The 10239-nt window shown below is 34.8% G+C and overlaps 1 pseudogene; it reads left to right on the plus strand.

Moving 5' to 3' along the window:
• Nucleotides 1-3080: 3080 nt before the first annotated feature.
• On the plus strand, nt 3081-7634 carry LOC149572499 (sugar transporter ERD6-like 6; annotated as a pseudogene).
• Nucleotides 7635-10239: the final 2605 nt, after the last annotated feature.

Genomic DNA, 10239 nt, shown 5'->3' on the forward strand with positions numbered 1-10239 from the left:
GGTGTTACAATGGATTAGCTTATACAAGAAACCACTCAGCCTCTCATGGTGCACCAGCAAGCAGCACAGCACAACTTTGGTCTTGTCTCGCCAGACAAATTGCTAACTAATAGCTCCCAGTCCTCCACAAGTGGCTTTCCTGTAAGTTTAGATAAAGAGCACCAAGGAGAGCAACTAGGTGGTATTGGAAACTATGAAGGACACATGTTCGGGTTGTTGCAGGGAAATAATTTTAGAGGTTCCCATCCAACAACTTCCCAAGATATTGAACGCACCATGGACTTGATGCACAGGACTTCACAGGCACAAACTAGTAATTCACATGGTCAAGCTGTTATGATGCATCATGATGGTAGGCAGTTTACAGACTCACAGCTGTTGAGGTCATTTGAATCGTCTGTTTATGACACTAACCAAATGCTTTAGCTTTCATTATGTTTATTGTATGGGCGTCATTGTTTCGCTTTCAAGAATCTTGAAGCTAAACTGTTTAAGCTTCATTATGGAACTGTTGAAGGCTTTTGGCTGTAAAAATAGATTTCGTTCAATTTTTATTATCAGGTTGTTTGTTATGCTAGTTATCATGTTTATTCATGTTTTGTCTTATAGCTTTCTTCATCTTTCCTTGCCAGTAGCTGAATTTGTTTGCTAGATTTGTAAAAATAGGTGCATGCTTATATTGGTCTATTAATTTTTAAGAGGCAATGCACTCATTACACTTTTAATCACCGCTTTTAAGATTGTACTGATTGAACACATGGCTATTTAGAAAGCTGACCGAAAATATGGTTGAAAAGAATAAAAATTTGAAATAACTCCTTTCCAACGTCTCATTTCCTAATTAAAAAATATGCAGTACTGTTCATGAAATTGAAATTAATAGCTTTATGCTAACTGGAACTAAACACTGGATAAAACTGAAATTAGAATATTCATTACTAGCAAATGTTGTGCTCGGGGTATTAGAAGAGGCACATAAACAAAGGTAAACTCGGCATCCTAAAAAAAGAATCATATATATCTTCTAGCAACTGCCTTGAAACAATCTATTTGTACGTTAGTTTTTTGATGGTTTTGAGCATTATGGACATTTGAATCGTCTATTTTAATAGACCACATAATCTAGCTTTCTTCATGTTTCATCATATAGGTATTATTGACAGGTCCTAAAATGGAAACTGCTCAAACCTTGTTATGAAATTACTGAAATGGAACTGTTTAAGCCGTGAAAATTTGCACTAAGAGAGTGATGTGCCTTTCGATTATTTTCACTTTTATGTTACTCTGGTAATTATCTTTAATTAGAGTCTGTTGTTATATAGCTTAAAACCTATTTATCTTTTTAAAATCATTATTATTCCTCTATTGTTGTCTTCTTCAATTTTCTTTGCAAGGATTTTGAATATGTTAACTGGGTTTGCTAGCTTCTACTTATATCCATATCATCGGAGAATTATATCATTATGAATGTATAGGTTATGAAGTTGTATTGATGGGAATCAAAATATCATTCATGTCATTCAATCTTTGACATTGTTGAGGCTTTCAATGTCAGATCATGGCATCATCAAACATTTTAATAATATTGATAGTGTCCGTCAGTGTTATTATGATCAAACCTTATCAGTCAATTTCAATCTTGTAGCATTTAAAATGTCGGTTAAATTTTACATATCAATTAATTCATGTCATGTGTCCTTGGCATGTTATCAATTTTGATCTATCAATTAATTTGACCATGGCTTTGGTCTACATTTTCATCATCTCATTCGATATCCATCATCGTCACATTTTCATCAAAGGATACAATCGCATTCATTTAATCAATTTGGCCAATCATCTGCTAATTTTCTCTATAAGATTAAATAACCCATAATTTAATCTTATTCTTTCTAATTATTCTTCCTAATTATCATCCTCAATTAATTAATTTTATTAATTAATTAGTTTATCATCATCAATTAATTAATTTTATTAATTAATTGATTCATTATTTGCTAACCATGGAAATTCTTAATTCCTAAGTTCCATTTTTCATCATTAAATCCATTTTCTGCTAATTCTTATTTTTTGGAATAAGAGGATTTTTAATTCAAATATTCCATCATCATGACACTTGGATATGACACCTCGTGGATTCTCCTTTGACACTTGGCTGAGATATTTCCTAATCAAATATTCTTATCTCTTACACATGTCCCTATTTGGCTTATTCGTCATAGATTCTTGGCTTTAAGTGGGTTGAGGAATCTTATGACGGGTCATAGATTCTCTTCCAAATTTGACTCTCGTGTGTCATAGAATCTTACTTTTGGCATATTCTGTCATATGCGTCATAGGAATTATTATTACCTCTTACGCATGCCCTATTTGGCTTATTCGTCATAGATTCTTGGCTTTAAGTGGGTTGAGGAATCTTATGATGCGTCATAGATTCTCTTCCACATTTAGCCAAATTTGACTCTCATGTGTCATAGAATCTTACATTTGGCATATTCTGTCATATGCATCATAGGAATCTCTTGCCACATCGCATGTGTGTGGGTGACAAATCCAATGCTCTCACCCTACATGAAAATTATAAAATGAGCACTCTTTCTCTCATTTTGGGTCCTTGAATCCTGGAATGTTGAAATCTTGTGTCCTGGAATCTAGAATGCTTAAGTTTTGAAAATCCAAATTGTTGAATCTTTGAGTCTCTACTTCTTTGCATGTTGCATGTTGCTATCCTTGCTATCACCAAAAAGACTGATCTGTTAGTGTCTGATACAACCACTAAACTTATAGAGGGGTGTGTTGAACATTTTTCCAACAATATCCCCTCAGCGTTACTTCAGCATTACCTGACATTTTGAGGATTCGAACTTGGACCACTTGTTAGAGTGGAGTTGCCATTGCACCAAAAGACCGATCTGTCAGTGCCCAATAGAACTACTCAACTTATGGTACATAAGAGGTAGTTAAGCCCTTGTCACGGGTCCTGAGGGGAGCGTTGAATATTTTGCCAGCAGGATTTTGGCTGTGCAGGCCTATAAGTTTGCAGAAAATTTGGTCACTACGGATTTTACCCTATAAAAACAATGGAGTACATGGATGATTTGGAAAAGGGAAGCATGGGTGGCAATGGAGATATTAAAAAGGCTCTCTTAGAGAAAGGAAGCACACGTCTAACCATATCCAAATGTGGTTGTCATGGCGGTAAAGATGCTAGAAAGGCAGATAATGTTGAAATCTTCTGTGGAAGTGCTATAACTGCAATATTATGTACATTAATAGTTGCCCTGGGGCCTGTACAGTTTGCTTTCTGTGTAAGTTATAGTTTCTTATATGAATAGATTGATTTTTAATCCATGCATCCATTACAAGAGTCGACCTAAATAAAAAAAGGAAGTTTCTGATAGCAACGTTCTTGCAGATTGGATACTCTTCGCCCACACAAAGTGGGATCATCAATGATCTTGGGTTAACTGTTTCCCAGGTACTATTATTTGATGAATGCATTTTTGCAATAGGATAGAATATAGTTTATGTGGTAGATCCTAATATAGAGTCTTGTTGTTTCTGTTAGTTCTCCTTATTTGGATCTTTAACTAATGTTGGAGCCATGGTGGGTGCAATAATTAGTGGACAAGTTGCTGATTATATTGGACGGAAAGGGGTAAGTGCCTTCAATGTTTTTCTTTCTTTACTAAAATAAATTTATATGTTAGACCTAATATGCTACCGCTAAAGGGATACACTGCAAGATTTTGTCTTGTACATCTAGTAGCAACGATGGTCATATAAATTCTTTTTTGTACCCAGTCTTTAAAGATGAGTGCAATTAACACACATTTAGATTTGCATAACCTCTTCTTTGTTTGCGTGTAGGCATTACTAGTAGCTTCCATTCCCAACATTCTTGGGTGGCTTGCTATTTCTTTTGCCAAGGCAAGCTAATTTTCCTTTGATAAAATGATAGCTAAACGAATAAGAATTTTGATAGTGATTTTCCTTTGGAGCATAAGGAAATTCCTCTTTTTGATGTCATCACCCTATGGTTACAGGATTCTTCATTTTTGTACTTGGGAAGAGTGCTCACAGGCTTTGGAGTGGGAGTCATCTCATTCACTGTAAGTCAATTTTTTTTCACAATCTAGAACAAGCCTATTGTTGTCATTTTTAAGCCATAAATTATTACACTTAATAAATTAAAGAGCATACAGGCAAGTGGACAGCTATGAATCTAACCATATCATGGGTCTTTTAGGTACCAGTATACATATCTGAGATTGCACCAAAGCATTTGCGAGGAGGTCTTGGGGCAATAAATCAGGTCTGTTTTGTAAACTCAAAATTCTTTTGTATATTAATCATGATAATAGTCCTAATATAAAGTGTAATTTGATACAGTTTTGAATCTTATACTTAATTGATTTTTCAACAGCTTTCTGTGACAAATGGTATTATGCTGGCATATCTATTTGGACTGTTCCTTTCATGGCATCCTCTTGCAGTTGCAGGTACCTTTTATTATGCTTTTGCTAGGTGAATTTAAAAAAATAAATTAGATTTTTAACTTTTATGAAAGAAATCATAGGTTGACAACTTTAGCTGGACAGGTATGATCCCTTGTGCCCTTTTGGTATTCGGCCTCTTCTTCATACCAGAATCCCCAAGATGGCTGGTGAGCATATTTCACATACAGATACATTTTGAAATGATATTATTCAATTATCGCTAACAATTTTAAAATGACATGTACTATACAAAGAAACTTATTTGGCAAATTTATGATTACTTGAGTGCAGGCAAAAGTTGGTAATGATAGTTTTGAAGCTTCACTACAAGCACTCCGAGGATCTAATATTGATGTCTCCCTTGAAGCAATTGAAATCAAGGTGCTACAATTTCTCCAAGATGAACTGCATTTTTTGCCTGTTCCATTAATTGCATCATCAAACTTCTTACTGTGTTTTCAATATTCTACCAGTTTGAGGAGTCATCTGCTTTTGTATAGATTTTGCTTTTTTTTTAAGCTTTTCCTATCGTGAATGGGATTTAATTGTCTATTAGTTAACATCACCTCTATAATGGTAGAATCTTGTCTAACTAATGGAAATATTATGAGTCTAGAGTGTCATGGAGATGAATAGTCAGCAAAGTAGAATCAAATTCGGTGAGATCTTTGAACGGAGATATGCCCTTCCTCTCACTGTGAGTTACATCTTAAGATTTCCCCATTTGGCCAATTTACACAAGTAGGTTTATCAGTCAACAACTACTTCATTCTTCCAAAATGGACACAACTCACAATTTTGTATGCTGATATTGTCTTGAAATGGGAGACTGCAGATTGGTATTGGGCTGCAACTTTTGCAGCAATTAAGTGGAGTTAATGGTATTATGTTTTACAGCATTTCCATTTTCAAATCTGCTGGTGAGTTCTAGCCTATAGGTATCTAAAGTTGAGGTTCTATATCATGTCTTTATTCATGTTCAATTTATCATATTATAAACTATGGAATCTATAGCATGCTTTGCAATAGCCTTTGGCAGCAGAGAATTATCTTAGAAATTTAAAGTCAACGAGATAAAAGGTTGTTGGAAGTGATTTTTAGTTCATAGTGTCTATGTTAATCTTATTTCTTAAACAAAGCACTGAGCTACGATTTGTGCTATCCACAAATTTGTAGGGATTTCATCTGCTAGTGCTGCATCACTTGGACTTGGTGCCATTCAGGTTTAATTATTGTCTTGAAGTCCTGCATGAATTTGTCTGTCATGATTTAGTCTCATGTTGCTTATGAATAAAGGATAATGTTACAGGTGCTCACAACTGGGCTTACTGTATGCCTAATGGACAAAGCTGGTCGACGTCTTCTCCTTATGGTGAGAAAAACCTTGCAGTTATCACGATTTTGTATTGTTTCATTTGGGAGCATAGATTCAATGGTGGAGAGAACTAACATGTTTTATTGTTTTGTCAATAGGTCTTATCAGGAGGGATGGCCATATGTCATTTTCTTGTTGGCCTCTCATTTTACTTGAAGGTAGTGTCACTAAAAGCCATATGTCGTTTCCTTCTTGGTCTCTCATCTTACTTGAATGCAGCGCCTCTAAAAAGCCTAATGGTTGATTTGAAGTTCTATGAAAAGCATGCCTTCACTTTCTACTGAACACTTATTTGGTGGTGTTATCTGGTGCCTGATGGTATGGAATTTCTTGGCTGTCCAAAGCTAACTTCTAGTTTGCTCTTATTGCAGAGCCATATGGAAGGAGCTTCTCAATATGAAATGTTCTTCAGTGTATTAGCTTTAACAAGTTTGCTGGTAAGTTGGGAATGAAAACTCAAATATGAATATAGAAATTGGAAATAATAGAACACTTGAGTAACATAGCTCTTAGGATTTTTAACACATACTAAAACTTCTATGCATTAACTAGACATTCTCTGTCACATCGTTCTCTTGTCATATTGATATATATCATTTGTTATTTGCTGATTTGATTACAGATTTTCATCGTTTCCTTCTCACTTGGTATGGGTGCCATCCCATGGATTATCATGTCTGAGGTAACACACTTGTAACATTGACTAGGTCACATTATTGCACCCTTTATAGAAACACCGGGAAGAATCTCTTGGTCCTTTAATCACTTAAAGTGATGCTACTAATAATCCGTTTCTCTATTATCTAACTCTTCCTATGCTACTGTAGATACTTCCACTCAATGTCAAGGGTCTTGCTGCCAGTGTAGCAACCCTGGCACATTGGATGACATCATGGGTGGTGACAATGACTATCAATTTACTAATGCAATGGAGCTATGCTGGTGAGTTTTTAGCCTTAAGCTGTGCATCACTTAAGCATACCAAAATTGCCCACTAAATCATTGCCAAATGGAAGAGTTCCGCTATAACAAACATGATGGAATGTGCACCGCTTCTCTATATGGTATACACTTTTAGTAAAGCAATTAGACCAGACGACAATATTTGTGGTCTCTCCTAGATTCCTATATTGGTCCATTAAGCCTTCAGGGCATGCCATGTCCCCTGATACTGAATGTTGGAAGATTGGAACTAGGCGAGTTCTAAAATGTCTATTAGCCTTATCTGGCCTATTTGTGTGGGAAAAGTTTCAATCTTTAAACAAGTAAAAACATATCCTTGAAAGAGAGGTAGCATGTTCAAATCCAGCAGGGGTAGGGAATGTATGCCCCGTTTGTAGATCTAAAAACAGATTGCAGCAGGAATGTGGATGAAACACCTATATCCATTTGATAGATCTTGTGAACCATATTTAGTCTAGAGTAGGCTAGAAAACATATTGTCAAAAAATGAGTAAATAATTGCTCATTATGAACAGTTTTTTGAAGTTCCATTATTACCGTCTTATTGTTGCAGGGACATTCACGCTATATTCTATTGTGTGCACCTTCACACTGGCCTTTGTGGTATTGTGTGTTCTAGAAACCAAAGGATGAACTCTGGAAGAGATCCAAGCATCCTTCAGATGAGCCGCTACGATGAATTCATCCCTTAGCAGATGACGAAGTGGGTTCAATTCAAGATGCACCATTGCATCGTCTGCGACTGCATATTACATTGTTGATTCTTTAACCGTGGGGGCAAAGTAATGATTTGTAATTGGGAGCAGTAATCTAATCCATCATTATTCCATTAAAAGGTTGCTTCCCAACCTCGAATTCTTTCATTGCAATTACTATTCACACGTGTATTCGGAATAAATTTTTCTTTCTTCTTGTTCTATTATGTAATGTATAATAACTTGTTTTGTACAGGGTTTCACATATGATTTACAATGCAATTGGATCAGCAAACCGACTAGATAATTACAAATATCCTTAAACAAGTAGAATGTAAGAAACAAACATCTCAAAAAGAAAGATGAGGTTATAACTTTTTTGTGGGCTTAATGGGAAGGCACAAGCTGGTTCTCATTATGTTTTCATGTTTTCACAAGTTTTTACAATGGCAAGTTACAATGGTAAGGGATAAATTAGGAAGAAAATTTATGAAGTTTATGAGGAACATAGCCAATTTGAGTAACTCCTTGTGCAAGTTTATGATGAGCACTTCCAACTTTTTAATGCACTATAGCCATTAACATGGTCATCTTATTATGTTTCCATGTTTCCATGAGGTGTCATTACAATGGCAAGGGATGAATTAAGAAAGAAATTTTATAAAGTTTGAGGTTAAATGTGCAAGTTTATGATGAGCACTTTTAACTTTTCAATGCACTATATCGAGTAACTTGGTCCTCTTGTCCTTGTATGCAACACATTTTAAAATAAAGTGTTGTTCAACACAGGCAAACTCTCTCTTCCCAAGCCTCTTTTGCATTCTTCCGTACATTTTGAAGTTAGTCACATTTGAGATTGAATTCATTGATATAATGTATATACTTCCAAACCAATTCCCCCAATTTTCTTGTAAATTTTATCCATAAAAAAGATATTTATTGTTTGTGGGACACATTGAAATGAATATTCTATTTACTCATCAACTTTATGTTGTGTTGCATCCATGTACTTTTTCGGATTCTTTTTAGAAAAATTTTTAGATGCACCATAGCAAGTTCTTTGATAGGGGTAGCTCCCATTTCACTTAGCATTATATCAAATGGGATAGTGCTTTTGATTCTAAACTTGTTTGTGATCATATGCTTTTGGATTCCCTTGATTTTCTTCCATTGTGAGGCTTAAGTGTTGATGGTCAATGACTCACACCCATAAAAACAATCAGTAGAACAATCCTAAATGCTTGCCTCTCAACACTTGTTTTGGAGAGCATAAAATGTCTTCCATCTTTCTAACGTTCTTTTCTTTCTGCAACCATTTCATCTTAGTTTTTTGTTGAAGTCAATCCTACGATATAAGGGTATTTTTTCAAAATAAAACTTATGTTGATACTGCTTTTACAATTAGAGAAAATCAAGACTTTAGTCTTTTTGATATTGACCTATAGTAACAATATTTTGCAAAAGTGCTCAAGGGAAAAAGAGAGTAGTTGTCCGCATAAAGCAACAACCTTATTAAATATTCTCTCAACTTGATACCCTCAGTATTTGGCAGGTTTAACCACTCTTCAAGTTTGTCAATGTATAAGCCAAACAAACATAGTAGGTGATAGTGGGCAACCTTGTTTGACCCCAATATCACTCATGAAACATTTTATAAGCCAAACAAACATAGTAGGTGATAGTGGGCAACCTTGTTTGACCCCAATATCGCTCATGAAACATTTTATAAGCGAAACAAACATAGTAGGTAATAGTGGGCAACCTTGTTTGACCCCAATATTGCTCATGAGACATTTTAAAATGTCAATTAAAGTTTTGATTTTGAAATGTTAGCTAAATTTTTGAATTTAAAATGCTGACTCAAGTTCTGATTTCGAAATGTTAGCTAAAGTTTTGAATTAAAAATGCGGACTCAAGTTTTGATTTTGAAATTAGAACTGAAGTTTTGTATAGGGATCCTTAATTCTTCCATTTTGACCTAAAGCTTGTCCTTAGGGACAGTGTAGAGAGCCTTTCTAAAGTCAACAAAACAACAAAAATACCTCATCCTTTTTCTCCCACTCTTTTTGATAATGTGCCTTAAAGCAATACAATGATCAATTGTTGAGTGTTTTGGCCTAAAACTAGTTTGACTTTTTATACATTTATGTTTTTCTTCAACCTATTTGCTATTACGTTGCCAAATAAGTTTATAAATTGAGGATTGATCATTCCTATAGTTGGAGGGGTTATTGACATCATCACTCTTAAAATAGGGCATTCCAGGCTGATGTCCAATCTTTAGGAAACCTATGTCGACTAATATTATTGAAGATATTCGTAATGTGGTCCTAGTTTCTTAATACCCATCTTCACCTCTTTCACGATGATTTTTTGTTCATGTTGTTGACCAAGGGTGGTGGGTCCACCTCACCTTCTTGTTCATACAACTTTCTAGCATAATCAAACCATTAAGTGGCTATAATATTGTTTTTAGTTTGTTTCCTTTTAGACTAAAGTTCTTTCCGAAATAGTTTGGGTTATTTTTACTAAGGAAAATTAGTTCCTCTTTCCTTGTGACCATAAAATCTACTCATTTCATCTTTAGAATCTTCTTGTAAACTTTAATGTCAAGGTTTATTTAATTTGATTCTCATATATTCCTACCCATTTTAAATTCCTTATCTAACTATACTCCGTTTAAAGATTTTTGTTAATGCATAGCTAT

This window comes from Cupressus sempervirens, chromosome 2 (genome assembly GCF_028749045.1).
Source record: "Cupressus sempervirens isolate cs-2001-9-10 chromosome 2, ASM2874904v1, whole genome shotgun sequence".
Lineage (NCBI taxonomy): Eukaryota > Viridiplantae > Streptophyta > Pinopsida > Cupressales > Cupressaceae > Cupressus > Cupressus sempervirens.